The sequence below is a fragment of the Mustela lutreola genome, chromosome 7 (genome assembly GCF_030435805.1).
Source record: "Mustela lutreola isolate mMusLut2 chromosome 7, mMusLut2.pri, whole genome shotgun sequence".
NCBI lineage: Eukaryota > Metazoa > Chordata > Mammalia > Carnivora > Mustelidae > Mustela > Mustela lutreola.
This window is the reverse complement of record NC_081296.1, coordinates 91992064-92013332: the sequence shown is the minus strand read 5'-3', so window position 1 is coordinate 92013332 and position 21269 is coordinate 91992064. Positions and strand designations below refer to the sequence as shown.

The window sequence follows — 21269 nt, the reverse complement described above, 5'->3', positions numbered from 1 at the left end:
ATGGCATAATATTCAGCAAGGATCTGTGGAAACCAGCTAGTAATCACAACAGACACACTCCAAGGAGGAGTACCAGCACTTCCTAGATTGTGTTTCTCTTCCTTCCCACAGCAGAAGGGCTGCAGCCGATTTCATCACTGTGCCAAATATTCATAAGCTTGTTGTCTGTTATTGGTTTAATGTAGTACATTCACACAGATTGAAGTTGATTTTCAGTAAAGGTCTAAAAATAACACTCTTTGGCTGTGATCTTGAGGCTTTTGAGATCAGTTTTCCTGCTTCCACCCCTCCTTCTTACCGAGCATTTCAACACTGGGGAGAAGATTAATGTCCTTGCAACAAAAGATGACTTTTGGAGCAGAACCTACCCAATAATAAGAAGTGGCAAGTAAAAGAGGGAAGGTGGTGACCTCTCTCAGTGACACGAGAAAGAAGAAACTGGAGGAGCCTTTCTTTTTGCTTAGAAAGTGCCCAAACCACTCATTGCAGGAAGCGTTTGGCTACCAATCACTTCTCTGAGACCCCTTACAAAAGGTGAGCAAATCTGAAAGCTCTCCCCCTCCCTCCCCAATTAGTTCAGATTGCAGTCGACCTTCAAAGATATCCATTGTAGGGGTGTTTTTCTGGTGATGATGCTTTGAAAATAATTTTCTTTTTGAAGGGCTTTCTTTCTATTCTCTCCCCATGGCAACTTTTGAAAATTTGTTAAAACGCACACGCACACAAACCTCTTAGGCTACCTACAAGCTCTCTAGGTGAGTGGGAACAATGGCAGCCTTACAAAGAAGTGCGCCCAGGACAACTGCACGGTTCTGATCATTTGGGGAGCTCTAGCACACAGACGCCCCCAGCAGCCCTCATGCAGTGTGAGGAATTTTTTTTTTTTTTTTTAAAGTACACAATGAGGTTAAGTTAGGTGGAGACCAAGTTGTCTGCTTGTCTAAGTACAAAGTAGTTTGGCTGAACTGCTCTTCCAATCTGTTGACAAGACAGATTTCTTACTGCACTAGTATCTACATATAGCAATGGAAGAAAGAAAGCTAGAGCACTTATATCTTTCGGGCATACTGACACTAGGAACTGACAACAGAGGGAATCTGTGGGAAAGACAATCCCAAGGGTTTAGGGGAACCATGGATTATTCAGAACTGCTGGGATATACTGGGATTAGTCCTAGTACCCACGCCATGGTAAGACTTACTACATCAACAGAACCCTCCCCACATAGATGCAACTCTAACCGACTTCACATGGTGAAAGAAATCACGCACACTTCACAGTTTTGGGTAAGTATTTGCTTCATTTCAAGCATCATTAACCTTCCACTGACGTCCCTTTTCGGGGGATGCTTATTTAAAAATGCTCTTTAAATTAGGTATAGAGAAGAAAGCAAAAGCTACAGCACACTTCAGTGTGGTATAATTCCTACGAGCGGAGGAAAAAAATGGCTGTTTCTATTTTATCTTTTCTGCCTCAACACAGAGTGTCATGCCGGGAATTACACTGGGGCTAGGATTTAATGGCCATGCCAGGAATTGGAAGCAGCACGTGTGGACCAGAATTTAAATCCCATGGACGATTTTTCTTGATGATTTATAAAGCATGAATGAGGATGTAATTTAAAAATAAGCCCTGCATCCTATTTAAAAAGATAAGAAGGAGCTGGATGTGTGTAAATGTTTGGATTAAATATGACCAAAGACTGCACCGTATTTAAATGGCTTGGCACTTTAAACATGATGGAATCAGGCTTCATAATGGTGCAAGCATCTACCTAATGGAACTAAATTTGCAATACAGGTGCATAGTGGAAAAGAAGGACAGACAAGTGGCACTGAGAATCTAAGTGAGATGGCATCAAAGAATGAAACTATTGAGTTTAATGATTGACCTTATCGGAGGCTTTCTGCTCTGACAATGAAGATGTGAATTATCCTATTATTCTAAGCAGATGGATCATCTTATTAATGTACCCTAGCCTTTCACATTTTTATTTAACTTTAAATTAAATTGAACAATTTCAGTAGCATCCCTTCAAGGAAACAGAAGCTGATTCTAGAAATATTTTCTGTGGAGCTGTAAGATACATTTTTTCTTTCCAGAGACACACTTTCAGCTCTGCCACATGATAGTGCTCTGGCTTTCATTTGGATATAGCTGAGGCGTCCTGGAAGTTTCTTTGTAAATTCCTTCAAATCCACAGGAGCTAAAAGAGATTCAAGGAGCCTGTGCTTCTCTTAATGACTCCACATGGAACAGCATCTCTGGAATTCTGGTTTTGACAGGGTTAGCCACTTGATAGCCCCTGTTACAAGGAGCAGCACATGAGCCATAATCAAATGTTTTCTGAATTCATCCTCAGTACAACTCTCCCCTTAAACCAAAAATTAGGCAGTAAAGTAATATTTGTTTAGAAACACTTACTAGGTACCTGCTTAATACTATAAATGCTATCCTGGCAAAACCTTCACACACAAAAGAAATATTTTACTGGAAGGTCAATATCTGTAACGACTGAAAGGAAAGGAGCTGTTTCAAACTCACCGACAAAGGCTTCTGTCTTAGCCCTGATTCCACTTTTTTTTTTTTTTCCCCTTTTTGGTTTTGTTTTCCTTTCAGCATATTTTAGGACCTAATCAGCTTTATAAAAGGTACCACTGTTAATCTACTGTTTGTCTTGGTCTTCACTGCAGCTCCTTAAAAGATAAGAGTGCAAACAAAGCAAGAATTAAGGTCATTCCATTTAAATCCTTCAGAGAGGAAGACAAGGCCTAAATTATTGCTGAGGACCACAGAGAGGAGGGCTGGAGGAATCCAGGATAAAAAAAAAAAAAAAAAAAAAAAAAAACCAAAAAACTCTCATTGTTTATTATTTGCCAGTCTCAGAGCAGCCCCCATCCCCATATTTGTGAAGGGATTACCCTCCCACCTTCAGATTAATGGGAAGCCCAGACAAGTCCCTGGCCTACAGTCCACCCTGCTGCAGAGCACATTCTCCAGGAAGGGAGACCTTAAAGTGCACTCACTGGGGAGACCCAGAGTACGAGACAGACAGCTCACACCCTGCATGCAGCCTGATGGGATTCTCCCTCCCACTGCCAGAGGTACACAAGCAAACATAACTGGCATGGGGATGCCATGCTTGTACAAAGGCAAAACCACATTTTAGCAGGTGGTAGCTATGAATGTGAAGATCTTAGCATGTATCAGACTTAAAAAGGGGAGGGGAGCAAAAAGAAAATAATAATCCATGTGAGAGCATTGCAGGGGCATGTAATACTCGGCCCATTTCTTCTATAATCCTGATTGCAACCCCACTACCAATATTTTATTTGAGACCGAAGTCCATTTAAATGTGCTTGGATTTTTCTTTTAAGATTTTATTTATTTCAGAGAGTAAGCGAGAGAGAAAGAGTGTGAGAGTGTGCACAAGGTGGAGATGGGGAGGTGGGAGAGGTAGAGGGAGAAGCAGACTCCTGAGCAGGGAGCCAGATGTGGGGTTCAACCCCAGGACTCCTGGATCATGACGTAACCCAAAGGCAGACAGTTAATCAACTAAGCCACCCAGAGACCCTTTGAATTTCTTTATTTGTTGTTGCTATAGTTGTTCATTAAGTATCACTAAAATATATTAGTATTAAATTTTTTTTTAATGTGGTAATGGGTTGATCTGTTTAAGTGAATGATTCCCTGCCAAGTTTTGTCTTTAAAGAATTAAGGTCAGAAAGCAGAAAGCACTGTCTATAACCAACAGAGATGCAGATTCTTAATCCCCAGTATTTAGTAAGGCTTGACACACAGTAAATGCACAATAACAATTTGTTACATGAAGAAAAGCTGGGGTATTTTTGACTGCTATAGTAATAACAGTAGTAATATTAATAATAACTTTTAATGTTTACTGAATATTGACAATGTAAATATGTGCTAAGCACTTCAGTTATTTACCTTCCTTAAACCAAACATAAACATCCTATGGTTATTATCCCCATTTTACAGATGAAAAAAACCACAGCTCAATGAAGTTAAGTCACTTGCCCAAGGCCATATAAGTAATTAGTAGCCAAGCCAGCCTACAGGGCCATACTGTCTTACTCAAAATGCTGTATTGCTGCCTCTTCAAAGCAGCATTTCTTAACTTGAGTTTAGAAAATACTCTGTGACTGTTGCTGATTCAATGGCATTCTATCAGATGAACAAATTACCTTTAGAGAGAATGAAGGCTCCATCTTTAGCCAAGATATGAGACGAGAAGAGACTTCCTTCTTAGTGACCAAATTTTGTCCTCATCTCCCAGAAGAATTTAACTACTCAGAAAATACAGTGACAATTTTGGTGTGGCTCTTAAGTCATAAGAACAAATTTCCTGAAAGGGGTAATGCTCCTTAAGAGATATCTTACCTCCACCAGTACACACACACACACACACACACACACACACACACACAAACAGTATGTCAATTTTTTTTCCCAGACAGAATATCTGTTTACAAAACCCTTGGCATATGGTGGGTTTTCCTGGCTTTCTACAGTGTTTGATTATGACTGGCCTCACTAATTCATTTCATTGTGTGTTCACCCCTCTTTGGAAACTGAACAGGATTAAATTGCATTTTTGAAGCTTTAGCAAATCACCGTGTGATTTAAATTAGAATAAAGACAAACACTGAGATAATTTTTCCTTACGAAAATTGTGATAGCATTTCTGGCCCAGCAGGAACGTTTGTCCAGAGACTCTTACAGTCCCACTTACTCACTGGAATGCCCAGTTCTAAGCATATTAACCATTCAGTAATAAACGCAGAATCCATAACCAAAGACTAAGCAGACTGAAAAGCCATACACGAAACTGATGTTTCCTCTTAAAGAATCCTAAAACCCCATTTTTAGCAAGAGTCCAATTTATTCTCCCTCTAAACTTTATTAGTCTATAGAGTAGGCTGAGTTATATGATAACTTCTCCTCTTCAAAGGAAAGTGCTAGAAATATGGTATTTCTAAGTCACTAATAAGAAAGTGATAGTGCCTAGAACTAAAAGATAAAGGATACCCACTATTGTTTTTAAGTATATGTTACAGAGCTATTCAAGATTTAATTTCCAGCATGAATATTTACTCAGTCTCATCTGCAGCAGAGGCAATAATATGACCGGCCCTTCCAAATAAAATGAGTCAATAAAATAAACATCAAGAATTAAGAAGGTGTTCTCCTTTGTGGCATCTCTAGCAACTCTATAACAGAACAGCTTTAATTTATAGAGACCATTTAACCTTCCTAACTTCAAGACATGATGTTTTGCTTAGAACCTCTGGATGCTTATTTCGTATGGCACACTTTCTGTAGCATTTTAATAGGATGAGCATCAAGCTTTTGAGGATGAGAGACCAGAAACCCACCATTGAAACAAGTATGTTTTATTCATCCCTCTTCATTTTCAAACATAAGTCTATAGATTCTGCCATGACTTTGAGGTGATGGTGACTTGGTCCTATATTCCATAGGAAGCATGGAAGTGGTCTTCATTTTGCAGTGAAATTTATCAGGCTTGTCATCAGATAAGCTTCCAGGGTTTTCCCGCTGGACAGGCAGTCACCCCTAAAGGTGAGCTGAATACAAAATAAAGTATGTTGCTATGGTACTGTAACAGCTTCCTTTAAGGGACAATTTCATTTTAAAGAAACAGAAGAATCTTCCACTCTCATTCCCCATCCAAAATGAAGGAAAAGAATAAGAAATGCAGTAAACAAACTTCTGCTTATAATTCCTAGGCATCAGTGTTATTTAAATATCACATTTAGGAAATTTTGTACTGTCCAAAAATGACTAATTAAAAAGAAAATCTGTTTTTAAAGAAATTGTTCCCAAGGTAAGCCAAGTACCCAGAGTACAAATAAACACCAATTTGGGGAGAAACACTTTGAGAGACACTGAATTAGTACTTTACGATATAAACATTCCTTTCTTCAATATAAGGCCTACAAATTAATTATTATGTATCAAAGTGACGGTATTTTTACTACTGAAAGATTTCCAGTGGACTGTATGGTTATCTGACCAACCCACGGTTATTAATCAACCCACAGCTGTACTTTGTTTGCTTTATGAAGGATAACCAATTGGCCACATGCAAATGATTTTGTAAGCATCCCCCTAGGGAAGTGTGGATCAAGATGGCGGACCAAACACATGCACGTGCTCCTAGGCACACTCCCTGGAAACACAGATATTTTAACAGAATAGATTCATGGATATAATAAGGAATAAAGGAAATCTCCATCTGCAGACAAAAAATTCTAAAGAACCTAGAAGAAAGAAAAGGAAAGGGAACTGAGAACAAAACCAGAGAAAGAAACAGCAGCAAACCAGGAGCAGGAGGGAAGTGCCCATTCAGAGAAGTCTTACTCTTAAGAGCAGGCCCTAGAGGTTTCTTGCAGGTTCACTAAAGAACTGCTCTTAGAACAACAAAGTCTAGTAGATGTCCCTTTTCCCCTTGTTTATACAGAGTTGTTGACAGGAGCTGCTTTTAACCCCTGGCTAAATTCTCAAAACAGCGCTCTCAAAAAATATCTTGCCTATAGTCTCCCCACGTGGGTGCAAGGCCCTGAAACGGGAGATCAGGAGAATGTAAGTAACTCTTGACTAGAATAGACAGGGAAAGAGGTGTGCTAAGGAAGCATCTTTGCCCAGGAAGAAAATGTGCTACCTGCCTCAGCCTCAGATTTAAACACCACTTATTTTGGCAGTTGAAGGGTTGAAGGATCTATATATAACTGTGGCTCTATGCCCAGGCACCACAAAAGGCTGCCAGTCTCAGTCAGCCCTCCTAGTCATGGGACAGGCTTGTTTGTAGGATGAACCAATAAACACTGCTTCAGAGGAGACCTGTATTGGCTATCTACATTAATGAGCCTAGTCTTTCATCATTAATTATGTTAAATAAACAAGTGAAGTTTATGAGATATGGAAGGAAAACTAATTGTTTTAACAACAACAGGAATAATGATGAAAAGCTTTCTAGAAGATTAAAGATAATTAAAGGAATAAAATAAAACTGAAAAAATAAATTCTACTATCTTCAAAAAGACTTAAGAAGCTATTGCATCCATTAGACAAAAATAGAATTACTATCTAGTGCAATAAGACCAAAAAAGAAAAATACTAAAAAAGAGAGAGAAAAAGAAACAAAGTACATCTATCTTAAAGAAAGATACAGGCTGTTATTATTTGTAGACATACAATCTTCTACCTAGATAATACAAGGGAGTCAACTGAAACATGACTAAAATTAATAGTGTTCAGCAAGCCAGCTGATAGGAGATCCATATACACAAATCAACAGCTTTACTACAAGCCAAGTGGGAAGATGCTGTGGTGTGGCTAACCTAACTTTCATTCCTCTCCTCCTTTCCCCTTGCTGTCTCCCTTGCCACTTGAAGGCAGGGGCGTAACACAGTTCTGGCTTGCAGGGAGTGGGCCAACTTTCCTGAGGAGTTTTTTGCATTCCTTATACAGGAATCATAACTTCCCCATCTCCCTCTCCTTCTTGTACAAATGCTGACATGGGGCTCCATCTGCACTGAGCATCTTTTGAAGATGAGGCCACAAGAGACAAAAGAGGCACATCCCCTGCTTAACGAACTTGCTAAACGAACACTGGCAGCTGCTTACCTGTGGACTTTTGCTATGTGAGTAAAATAAGCTCCTGTTTCTTAAGCCACATTTGGGTTTTCTGTTGTTTATGGCCGAACACACTCCTAAATGATACATATGTAATAACCGATGCAATGGAGAAAGTATTTCATGCACAAAGGAGTAAAAACTGTAAGATTAGAAATAACTACAAGAAATATGTAAGACCTGGAAGAAGAAAATGACAACAAAGAAAGGCTTCAAGAAAATGGATGGACCAGTTTCTGATTGGGAAGTCTTCCTCTGATAAAGCTTTTAATTTAAAAGCTAATATAGTATTAATAAAAATTCTAATAGGATCTTTAATGGAACATCACCAGCTGAAATGAGCAAAAATAAACCTACAAACATTTTGGGGAAAAAAGGTAAAACGATGACAATTTATTCTATCAGCTATCAAACATACTATGAAATTCCATTATTTAAAACAGTATAATCTTATTGCAGAAATACACAAATACACTAATGGAACAAACAAAATCTGAAAACAGATTCTTGAATATGAGGAATCTTGTATATATAATAAAGGTGGCATCTCAAACCATCAGGAAAGAATGGATATTTAATATGGTGTTGAGAAAGTTAAGTATCAAAATTTTATAAGAATAATGTTTGGTCACTATGTCATACACATAAATTCTAGATATAATGAAGACCCATATGTAATAAACTTTAAAGCACTGGAATAAAATAAATGATAATTTTTAAAAATTTTATAAAGATAAAGATTGACATATATGATTGACATAAAGGAACCAACAACAAAGTTAAAGCACAAACCACAGCTTGAAAGAAATGCCTTCAAATGTTCTCAATATATACTGAGGAAAAAAATATCAATATTAGTAATTATTATTTTTTATTAACATATAATGTATTATTTGCCCCAGGGGTACAGGTCTCCGACTCATCTCAATATCAGTAATTATGGTGTTCTTACGCATCAACAAAATGCCAAACTCAATAGGAAAATGGACAAAGATTTTAAACAAACAAGGTTGAAAAAATACAGAGAGTTAAAAGATACAAAAAGATATTTAATCTCATTAATAAACATAAAATTGCAAATTAAACAGAGTTTTTGCCATCAGACTAGCTTAAGTTGGAAGGAATGTTAATATACAGTTGCCAGGGGTGCCTGGCTGACTTCAGCTCAGGTTATGATCCCAGGGTCCTGGGATCCATCACTGAGTCAGGCTCCCTGCTCAGTGGGGATACTGCTTCTTCCTCTGCTCCTGCTCTCTCTCTCTCTCTCTCTCTCTGTCTCTCACATGTGCATACTCCCTCTTGCTAATAAATAAAATCTTTTAAAAAAATACACAGTTGGCAATGGGTAGAAAATGGTATACTCTCATACACAATTGTAGAACTGAATGGATATAACCATTTTAGGGGAAGGCAATCAGATATTTCTACCCATCTTTAAAATGCACATGCATTCTGAACCAGTGATACCATGAATTCTTTTAGTTCTATCACTCATCTTACTATCACAATCAATATCCCTGGAGGAATAATCTGTAGCCACTTTCAATAGTATAGCTTATTACATTTACCCACCCCCAATTCCACTGGAACTCTTCTGGTGGGAGTCATAAATAGCTACCTAAATGTCATACACAATGACATCTTTTAAGTACTTGTTCTATTTGTCCTTGGAATATCTGATGCTGTGGACCATTCTTTCCTTGATATTATTTTCTCTTTTGGCTTCTAATCCTCTTCATTCTTGTTTTTGCCTTCTAACTCTCAATCTCTTTTGCTCACTCCTCTTTCTTTGATCTTTCAAAGTTAGTGTTCCCCAAGGATCATTGCCTGGCATTCTCTTTCTTACTCTACTTCCAGGCTTGGTTGAACTCAACCCATGGGTTTAAATTCTATTTACAGGTTTACAAATATCTTCAGTTCAAACCCCCTACTGAATTCTAGATTGTTATTTACACCTCCCTTCCAACATCTCCACCAGGCTCTTCCACACGTATGCCAACAATCTCAGTAAGATGTTTCTCTTTATATATTCCTTGTTTTGGCTGAAGCTCTACTGTCCACCCAGTTACAGGAGCTAGAATCCTAGCAGCCATCTAAGACACTCTGCCCTCCCTCACTCTCATATTCAATCTGTCAAACGAGTCTCATGGCATCTTAGTTATACCTCTCTTATCCAACTGTTTCTCTCTATTCTTATCACTACCACATTTGTTTATTCCCCCATCATCTGTTCAAGTTCTTAACCTGAAATGCATGGGCTCACATGAATCCATGGGTGGACTTCAAAAGATCCATGAGCCAATCAGTATTATATGTAATATACATAAGTCACTTAAGTATTATATGTAAGTCTGTATATACACAAGTGCTTCTAAAAAGGGATCTGAGGCTCCCAAAAGGTCAAGAACAATTAGCTTAATCATTGTTATAATTTCCTAGTTATTCCTCTGGCTTCTAGTCTCACCCTTCTGATGTACCCTGCAACCTACTGACATACCCTGCATCCTACTGTCATAATGTCTTTCCAAAACATAAATCCAATCACGGCCCTGCTATTCCAAACTGCTACAGTATCTTACCATGTTAAGATTAAAACCTAAACTCATTTTTAAGGCCATCTGTGATCTGGCTTCTGCTGACTTCTGTTGACTTCTGGAGCCTTTTGTGTTTCAAGGTTCTTTCCTCCTTACTCCAACCCATGATAAATTTGTAATACTTAATATGTCCCTAATATCCTGGTTGTTCCATACCTGTTTATTTTTGCTCCAGCTGCTTTCTGTGTCTGGATGCCCTTATTCACAAAGCCATTCCTGTGTTTCCTTTGCCCATCAGACCATCCATCAGACCATCCAGCCCAGGGAGAATTGACCACTTCTTTCTCTACACCCAGAGTACACATCATATTATACAGAGCTTTATTATGATCTCTATATTCCTTCATGTCACCTACTTGAGGTTACAGGTCAACTAGACTGTACACTTTCTGAAAGCAGGACAAAGTCTTGTTTTTGTTCTCTGTAGCAAATAATACAATGTGCCTTGTGAGGCTACTCTATAAATGCTAATTACTTTAAAGGGGATACCAGGTTGGTTGTTTTATTACCATCAATTCCCTTTCAAATGTTAAAAAGAAAAGAAGTGGAAAGAGAGATGAAGAGAAAAAAGCATCTTAGATAACAGAATGTGACTGAAAAACTTTGCTAGGTTCTAAATAGTATCTTATGAATATCCTAACTACATTGCAAAGATCAAGAATTCTAAACCAAATACGAAACAAGGAAGATGGTAGACAAATTTTCAACTTCTTTTTTTTCCAAGTAGGTCCCACCCTAAGCATGGATGGAACCCAGTGTAGGGCTTGAACTTAGAACTCTGAGATCAAGACCTGAGCTTAGATCAAGACCCAGATGGTTAACCAAGGCATCATTAGAAATCTTCAACTTTTGCTGGGAGCTCAATATAGATTTCTACTGCCTTCACTCAAATATTAATTTTATTAGATTCATTTCTCATAACCCTTCAGTAAAATTAAAAGATGCACAGTCCAAGGTCTATAGTAGTAGAAAGTAGAATTAAGGCACAAGTGTTTTGAGTTTACAAATCAACTAAATGAAGTTTAGAGAATAGAAAGTAGCACTGCAACAAGCAGCTTTTATATTTAAGGTATAAAAATAAAATAGTCCATTTTGATTCTAGGATTTGACATACTACATGCAAGATTATATCTTTATCAAAATTCCTTTGCATATAAAATAGAAAAATTATGTGCGCTCCTGAAGAATATGTATCATATTGCATTTGTGCATGGTCAAATGTTGAATGCAGAAAGGGAAAAGGAAAGAGATGAAAGAAAATGTGCTCTACATGCACCTGAGGGTGGAGGGGAAGAATTTCTAAAAAATACACCAAGTTCTTGAAAACGAAGTTTCCTACTTGCTTCAGTGAAATAACAATCTAACATAAAGAAGGCATTATCATTGCATCATGCAAATATTGACTGACTTGGCTAATCAGGGCTGTATATCCACAGCCTTTTTTCCCTGGAGTCTGCAGCGACAGCTTTGTGTACTCTGCAGTCTCTTGTGCCTGTGCCAACAACTGATAGAGTATTAGATCAAAGCCTTGATACACAGATGCCAGGCAATTTGGTATTAAACAAGCGATAAGAGTACAAAAGAAGTCTTAATGTACTTTCACCACAATTTGAACAGCAAATAGTTAATTAGGTTGATAATAGATGTCAACATTTCATATGATGTCATAGTTCTAGAAGGTATAAACTTCTCCCGTCTCAGATGAAAAACTAAATTATTCTTTTAAAAGAAGCAAAGATGAGTAATATTTCACTATTTGTGATTTTTCTCACCTGAAGCATTTAGTTAAACACGGTTTTAATTTTCATCAAGGTTTTCTTTTTTCCTATAAAGGGACAGAATAGAATTTTTACCTGCATAATTCAAGTGAGGTGTTTAAAAGGTGATATGATGAGCCAGTAAAGTTTGCATTCAATGCAAATAATCAAGGCTTGAATTCATTAAGAATTATGGAGATGTTGCTATTTCCAGGGTTTTTTTTTTTTTTTTGAGCTTTCTTTCGTGTGTGATTTATAAAATATCTTACCCACTCATTCCAAAAAAAACAAAAAAGGACGTCATGAAATAAGAAACATTTCTAACCTACTGATACTTTTTCTAAATGGTAATAATCAACTATCAAGTATTTTAAACAACTAAGTCAAACATCAGAACATTGAATGCCTTAAAAAAATTTTATGTGATCATATTAAGAGATCAAAAGTATGAAATGCTCTCAGGTGTATTTTTTAGCTAGAAAATATATAAAGGTTATGAGAGAGACAATATATCTTCCCAAGTCTTTAATATCAAGCATGAAGTTAAAAAAAACATATATATATATATATATATATATATATATATATATATATATATATATCTATATATATAGATATATAGATATATGCCTTTTCAATAAGGAATGAATTACTAGGGGTGCCTGGGTGTCTCAGTTGGTTAAGTGTCTGCCTTCAGCTCAGGTCATGATCCTAGGGTCCTGGGATCAAGTCCCACATCGGGCTCTCTGCTCTGTGGAGAGCCTGCTTCTTCCTCTGCCTACCTCTCGCCCTGTTTGTGCACACTTGTTCTCTCTCTCTCTCTCTCTGTCAAATAAAATCTTAAAAAAAAAAAAAAAACTTAATAAATAAATAAATAAATTACCAAACTCGGAGCAAAGTTTATAAGTTGTATTAATTGAATGTGCCAAAAAAACCCCAAAACACAAAAATAATCCAAAATGTCCACAGCCAGATCATGTTAGGGGAGATGAAAATAAACATCACAGAGATCACAGAATTGATAGGACTTTATCAAGTAAGTGAAGTGTCACTAACTTTAACTGGAACAACCACATAGTAAATCTCTGGAATACTACTTCCCTTTTCCAGATTTTATAATAAAATCAATGTATATTAACAGTGCCATCTACTGCTTATCAGTAACACTACAGTGCCCCAAAGTGACCCACGTGAATCCATCATCATCATCGGAAGTTGTTCACAGTGCTATTCTGAGGGGACTATAAAATATGATAAATGTATACAGTCATCGACTAATTGCTTTATTTATTTATTTTTTTAAGCCATGTTTGCTTCCAAATAGTGATTCATGGGAAGAATAATGTAGTGGAAAAGTACCGTAGTTCAAATCAGGGGAGCTAGGTTCTTTCTTTTCTTCTTACTCCACCATTTTTTTATTTCATTTTCTGGTTAGCCTTCACAATACTTTCTGGCATTATGTTAATGAGGTAATCTTTAGAATGTATTTCTATCAAGAAAAAAATATATCATGTGGGCTCCAGAATGAAGGCATCTACATCTTCTTCAAAACCTTTTCCCAAAGGCTTTGCAGACTTAACTGAGATTTCTTTAGTTGAGAACTGGGATACTTACTTTAAGACTCTCTAACACGCAAATAAAATTATTTAGATAAAAACTAAAATATACAGGCAATTGGTTTATTTAAAATAGAGAATTCTATATTAAGAATATTAACAAATTAGGTAATTTAATAAACGTTTTCATTTGTTTATAGTCTTGCAGATAGAGGTCAAATTCAATGAGAATGGAGAAACTTAACCCCATGGATTCACGTCTTAAAAATATTTTAACTTCATGATATCCTGTACATCTTGATGTGATGCACTGAGAAGAACACAATATTACTTAATGTAATATTCCTGCCAAAAATACATAATCGGAATAGAATCATGAGGAAACATCAGAGAAACCCAAATTAAGAGACTTTCTACCAAAAAAAAAAAAAAGGCCTGTAATTATTTAAAAATGTCAAAGTCATAACTGTTCCAGATTCAAGAAGACTAAAGAGACACGACAACTACAAGCAATGTGTGATCCTGGATTGTGTCCTGGAGCACAAGGAAAAACTGACATAGAAAATATTATTGGGATAACTGTACTAGTATTGAATCAATGGTAATTTTCTTGAATTTGGTAAATAAATCATGGTTATATAAAAAACTATCATTAGACAGGAAATACATTCTGAAGTATATGGAGGAGATAAAGGGGCACTGTGTCTGTAACCACTCTCAAATGTTTCAAAAACAATAATTATGTATGTATGCATACATATAAATGATAAAGCAAATGGTAAAGCAATATATATATGTATGTATATACATATATAGATATAGATATAAAGATATGCAAAGCACATGAGGCAAAATGTTAGTAACTGGTGAATCTAAGTGAAGGGTAATCAAGGAGTGTTTTGTACTGTTCTTAAAACTTTTCTATAAGTTTTAAATTATTTCAAAATAAAAAAGTAAAAAAAAAAATAATGGTAGATACATTGCCTTTCATTTTAAAACATAAATTTTAAAGCTGGAAGAGACTGGAAAAAAAAAAAAAAAACCAACCCCACATAGCTCTAGCATTTTATTTCATCTGAGAGGAAGTTGTAGCCTAAAGGGCTAAAGGGCTCAGGAAAACTTCGTAAGGTTGCAGAAACAACGAAAAAACTCCCACCTTCAGATCCCCACTAACTATCCTTTCCAGCAAACCACATTGATTCTACAAAAAGATGATACATCACAGAAGCAAACATATCATTTCACTGGCTAAGTCACTGCTGCCAAAACTTCTCAAGTTCCTCATCATACAAGCAATTCATCCCCAGTCTGCGCCAGCAGTTTGCTGGGCATGAGGATAGACAATGGAAGAGCTGAGAACTCAGAGACAGTGGGGGAGGGGCTGTCCCAGTGCATACATAACCCCAGCTGTGGCCTTTGATCTTATTTTAAACCTGAAATTACACGTAATGGGATCAACTCTTGGATTAACAGAGCAGTTATAGGCATTTTCTATAGATAGTACATTTTGTTGGATTTTATGTCTTTTGTTACATGATAAAAGATGGTAAGAGTCAAAAGTACAAATGCTGGGGTTCTTAGAATACAACATTAACATGCCTTTCCATATTACATGTTGTCTTACACGGTACAATCAAAGCTCGTTAGAAGGTAAGATGAATGAGCCTATTTTCTACATTAAAGTGCCAGCAGTTACAGAGAAAGCAAAGAAAGGGGAAAAAAAAAACACATCAAGAAATAAGGGAAAAACAAGAGTTCCTTTAGGTAATCCACACACTTGAATTTTTTTAACTTACTGATCAAACAGTGAATTGTAAATAAATTAATAAGATACACTTTTTATGTACAAATCAGTCTTTTTGTCTGTACCATAATAGATGTATTTATGTTACCTATCATAGCCTCTAGTAAGTTATCAATAATAACTTTTATATTAGTTTATTCACTTAAAAGGCAATAATCGAGTGTTAAAGGAAAATACTGTTTTCATAATGCTCAAAGTTCTGATTTATTTTTTTACAGATTTCATTTATTCATTCGAGAGAGAGAGAGCATGAGCAGAGAGGAAGGTCAGAGGAAGAGGGAGAAGTAAACTCCCCACTGAGTAGGAAGCAAGACTAGATAGGGCTCAATCCCAAAACCCTGGGGATCACAACCAGAGCTGAAGGTAGACACTTCACCAACTGAGCCACCCAGGTGCCCCTGTGTTTGACTAATTTAGTCAAAATTCTGTCAATCTACCAAAGTTTCATCTGTATTTCTTCAGCAGCACCAACACTAAAGCCACCAGATACCAAATAATCCGAATGATAATTCCCCATCCCTAAATAATTTTTTTTCCTCCTGAATTGGCTAAATTTCAATCAATATATAAATTAAAAAATATAAAGTTTTAGACTAGATAAGCCCACAATTCAGCCTGCTGGTAGTGAACCTATTACTAAATACGTAATGTGTTGTGGACATACATGCCTGTTGGTGCCTCTCAGGGTTCCCACATCCCAACTTTGTTTCCCATTCACTGAAGACTTTCTGACTGTAACTATATTTAAACCTATGTAATTATAGAAATAACTGCTAGATAGAATTCTCAGAAGCATCAAGTTATCAATTCTAAAGTATCCACTGAAAGCTGAGTAGTAATGGGAGAGGCAAGATAACATGTAATCAAGACAGTGGACTATGGGTCAAGCCACCCAGTGTTGAGTCCCGACAATGCTATCAACTAGCCTCTCTATACCTCAATTTCCTTATCTGGAAAATGGGGTAATAAACTAAGCTAGATTATAAATCTGCAGCACAAAATCTTGTAACTGACTGTGAGCTATTATACACAGTTTACTAACAATTTAAAATTTTCTTTTGCACATATTTTACAAGACCCTTTCATGAACATTAATGCTCTATTTTTTTTTAAAGATTTTATTTTTAAGTAATCTCTACCCTCAACATAGGGCTCAAACTCATAATTCCAAGATCAAGAGTTGCATGTTCTAGCAACTGAACCAGTCTGCCCCCTACCCCCAAATATGCTTTGTAAAGTATCATGGAACTTCTGCATCTGGCACCTGAATTTGTTTTTTGTTTTTTGGTGGTTTTTTTTTTTTTTTTAAGATTTTATTTATTTATTTGAGAGAGAATGAGAGGAGAGAGGTCAGCAGGAGAAGCAGACTCCCTGCTGTGCAGGGATCCTGATGTTGGACTCAATTCTGGGTCTCCAGGATCATGACCTGAGCCGAAAGCAGTTGCTTAACCAACTGAGCCACCCAGGAGCCCTGACACCTGAATTTGTTAAAGTGGAGACTCTGGTCCTTAACCCCAGATAGAAAGGACTCTTACAGGGTAGGGGGAGGAAGGGATAGGGCCCTGGACACTACATTAAACATTTTACCTAAGAGTGTGAGAGCCTGGATGTTATTCATTTATAGATATCCATTTACTTTGCTCATTTCCAATTTAAATTTATTGCCTGATAAACCACAATGCATTATGATAAGACAAAATGTAAATAAGTCATCCTTGCCAAGGAATACATGTAACACACCCTAACCTAAAAATGGTGCCCTGACCAGAAAATGTTTAAATGGTGGACTGATTAAAGGAACTTCAGTTAAATCTGTTTCCTAGGTTTCTGAGAAGCTCTGCAAATTGGACTATATAATAGCTGATGTTTATTGCCAAAAATGGCATTATTCCTCAAATAAGTTATGTTCTGGCCACAAAGTAGCAAAGCTAGTCTAAGAAATGCAGGGTTGCCAGTTCCCACCAGAAAGTAACAGAGTAACATATACTACAAAAACCCAAAAGTCTAATAGTCTCTGGCTCCCCTAGAGCACTTCTCACCTACCTTGAATTTTGGAGTTCACTCATTTAGGCATTCATTCACTCAAAAAATGTTTCCTAAGCACCCCCATATGTGAGGCACCAGGCTTATGGATGGTGGATGCCCTAAATTTGTTGATCCTGCTCTTTTGCCACCACATCTATAAATTCAACTTCAGTTCTATATGAGAAGTTTGTGGGAACATGGGAGTGGAATGAGTGGAAAAGTAGAATATTTAAAAAGAAAGCATTTGCAGAACTGAAATAAACTGACATTAAGATCTGTTGTATCTTCAACAAATAGTATTGGACTGCAACATAGAAAAGAATGAAACTGGACCGCTGTCTTAGAGCATAGACAAAAATAAGTTCAAACTGGATGAAAGACCTAAATATGAGACAGAAAACCATCAAAATCCTAGAGGAAAACATGGTCAGTAACCTCTTTGACCTTGGCCAGAGCAACTTCTTACTAGACATGTCCCCATAGGCAAGGGAAACAAAAGTAAAAATTAACCACTGGAACTTCAACAACTTTAAAAGCTTCTGTATGGTGAAGGAAACAATCAACAAAACTAAAAGGCAACCTACAAAATGGGAAAAGATATTTGCAAATGACAAAGTTCATCAAGGGTTAGTATCCAAAATCTATAAAGAACTTAACAAACTCAACACCCCCAAAACAAATAATCCAGTTAAGAAATGGGCAGGAGACATGAATAGATAATTTTTCCAAAGAAGACATCCAGATGGCTAACAGACACATGAAAAGATGCTCAACGTCACTCATCATCAGGGAAATTAACAAATCAAAACTACAATGAGATATGTATACCTCACACTTTGGTCAGAATGGCCAAAATTAACAACACAGGAAACAACAGATGTTGGCGAGGTTGTAGAGAAAGGGGAACCTCCTTACACTGTTGGTGGGAATGCGAACTGGTACAGCCACTCTGAAAAAGAGTATGGAGGTTCCCCAAGAACTTAAAAATAGAACTAGTCTATGATCCAGGAATTGCACTACTAGGTATTTACCCAAAGGTTACAAAAATACAGATTCAAAGGAGTACATGCACCCCAATGTTTATAGCAGCATTATCAACAATGGCCAAACTATGGGAAGAGCCCATGTCCATCAGCAGATGAATGGATAAAGAAGATGTGGTATATACATATAATGGAATATTACTCAGCCATCTAAAAGAATGAAACCTTGCCATTTGCAACAACATGGATGGAGCTAGAGTGTATTACGCCAAGAGAAATAAGTCAGTCAGAGAAAGACAAATACCATATGACTTCACTCATATGTGGAATCTAGGAAACAAAACAGATGAACATATGGGAAGGGGGAAAAAGAGGGGAGCAGACAGTAAGAGACTCTTAATGATAGAGAAAAAACTGAGGACTACTGGAGGGAGGTGGGTGGAGAATGGGCTAAACGGATGACAGGTATTAAAAAGAACACTTATGTTGAGCACTGGGTATTAGATGTAAGTGAGAAATCACCAAACTCTATTCTTGAAACCAATATTACATTGTATGTTAATTAGCTACAATTTAAATAAAAATTTAGACAAAAAAATATATTGTAATAATATGTACTCTGGTAGATTCTCATCCTTTCTCTCTAATCATAAAAGAAAGAAAACAGATACCCTGTGCTGTATGGAGGGGTACACACATAACTTTAGAAGCCACGGTGGAATTCTGGGAAGGCATCCTTGGGCAGGAATGAAGAGCAGAGAACTCCAATGAGAATATGCCATTATGTCTGCCCCTCCCAAAGTTTGAACATATTCTCCTGCTGGATTTCCCTCACTCGGAAAAACAAGAACTCATAAGATCATTCTTATTAGTGAGAAACAATTGTCTAACCCAAAATTGTGACGCTGACAGGGGCACCAAGAGCTATTTGGAGGAACACCTGATGTTGACCTCAAACGTGAGGAAAGACCCTTATTTAAATCTTGTTAAGGGAAGTTTAAGTTGCTTTTAGAGGGGCAGTTTGCTCAGCCTACGAGAAATAAACAGTATCAAGCTTTTAGTGTTCACTTGGATTTTCCCTAGGTAAATTCATTTATCTGAGCTTAGAGTGCATTATGTTTGTTCCTTCAAAAACATGAAATTGTGCTGGTTTTATTCAAAGGATGATTTAGATTCCATTTACCACAAACATTAAGTACTTTTCCTATTTACTTTTTTCAGTTGTATTTTTAGCTATCACTGCAAATCCCCAGTGTTGCCAAATAGACTGACCAAGCCTTGCATTAAAAAACAGAAACCACAGTCCAAATAACCTAAGGTTCAATGAATTTCAGAAAACACACTGGAGAGTCCACTTTTCCCTTCTATCTCAAAATCTTCTGACAAATTTGTTTTAGAACAGCAAAATTCCAGAAGGGCATGTTGGAATTAAAATTACTCTTAATGGAAATAAAAATTACGTAAGAAAAGCCAGTCTCAGTATTTAGTTACTTAGTTACCCATAATTCTGTCAGGTGATATTTGTATATTTGAGACCACCCTTGTTCTCTGATAAGTTTTTTAGCCCTTCCAAATTCACAGTCAAACTTTATCTGACAGTCAAACTTTATCATGCCTTCTTTTATAAAACTCAAGCAGCTAGTTCTTAAACGCCACATGGTGTATCACAAAATCATTCTTCAACATACGAAAGCTTCAGCCCTGCTTCCCCTGGTTTATTTTTTTTATGGGATATATTTCACCTCCATACAATTTCAGTTTGCTCATTTCTTTATTAAGGACTCTTAGGTATTTAGCAGGATTTTTGTTCATACATAATCAACATACTACCTGGTTTTACAATAAGAGTAAATGAAAAAAGGTAGGATTGTATTATATAAAGCCAATATAATTATGAAATTGTGTAGCCACATTTTAAAAGTCTTTCTCTTCATATTAACAAACAAGGTTTTCTAAAAATTGTATTTGGAAAAATAAAAAATTGACAATTTAATTTACTTAATAAAGATGAATGAGACCCATTTCACCAACAAACCTAGTGGGGTCCTCACATACATAATTGAGAAGACATGAATTAGAGACTGGTTATTAGCTAATCATTACCATTGTGGAAAATACAATTCTTCTCTGGTATTCAGCAGTCAAATCACACCCATTTGCCTACAACTCAATTCAAATCCCTCTTTTCCCTCATGAAACCTTCCTTGATTATCCTAAGTATCCAACATTTGCATTCAGTTATATTGGCACCGATTTATGAAGGGTTCATATACTTAGGGTAGGCCTAAAGGAAACTAATACCGAAGAATTCGTGAGGAATCATGCCAAAAAGAAAGATGACTACATAGAGGTGCCCACTGTCAGCAAAACTGCTTTAAAAATGCCATCGCTTGGGACACCTGGGTGGCTCAGTTGGTTGGGCGGCTGCCTTTGGTTCGGGTTGTGATCCCAGCGTCCTGGGATCGAGTCTCACATCGGGCTCCTTGCCTGCTTCTCCCTCTGCCTCTGCCTACCACTCTGACTGTGCGCTCTCTCTCTCTCTCTCTCTCTAACAAATAAATAAACTTTTTAAAAAATCTTTTAAAAAAATGCCATCACTTTTAGTCTTAGAATTAAGTCTCCACTGTAGAAAACAGAAAACTTTGGTGATGGACATGTTTATAAGGCACAAATTTCTGAACTCAAGCTAATCATGGTCTGGCTGTAGATCTACATAGCTCACTTAATGTCTTTTCCTCTCCTCTATCCTGTCAAAGAGAGCTCTTTCTGGTCAAACTGGAAATCTTACTTTCTCTATTATAATGTCCCTCTCCCATTTCATCTCCAAGGAAGAAGACAAGGAACTAGTAGCACCTGCTCTTTTTCTCCTCATC

General features: G+C 36.8%; 1 long non-coding RNA gene across 1 annotated transcript; it reads left to right on the top strand.

The window, feature by feature from the left end:
- Positions 1-1269: 1269 nt before the first annotated feature.
- LOC131836474 (uncharacterized) lies at positions 1270-16163 on the top strand. The gene is made up of 3 exons (XR_009355628.1): positions 1270-1286; positions 7513-7685; positions 13785-16163. It is a non-coding gene; the product is annotated as an uncharacterized LOC131836474 (long non-coding RNA).
- Positions 16164-21269: the final 5106 nt, after the last annotated feature.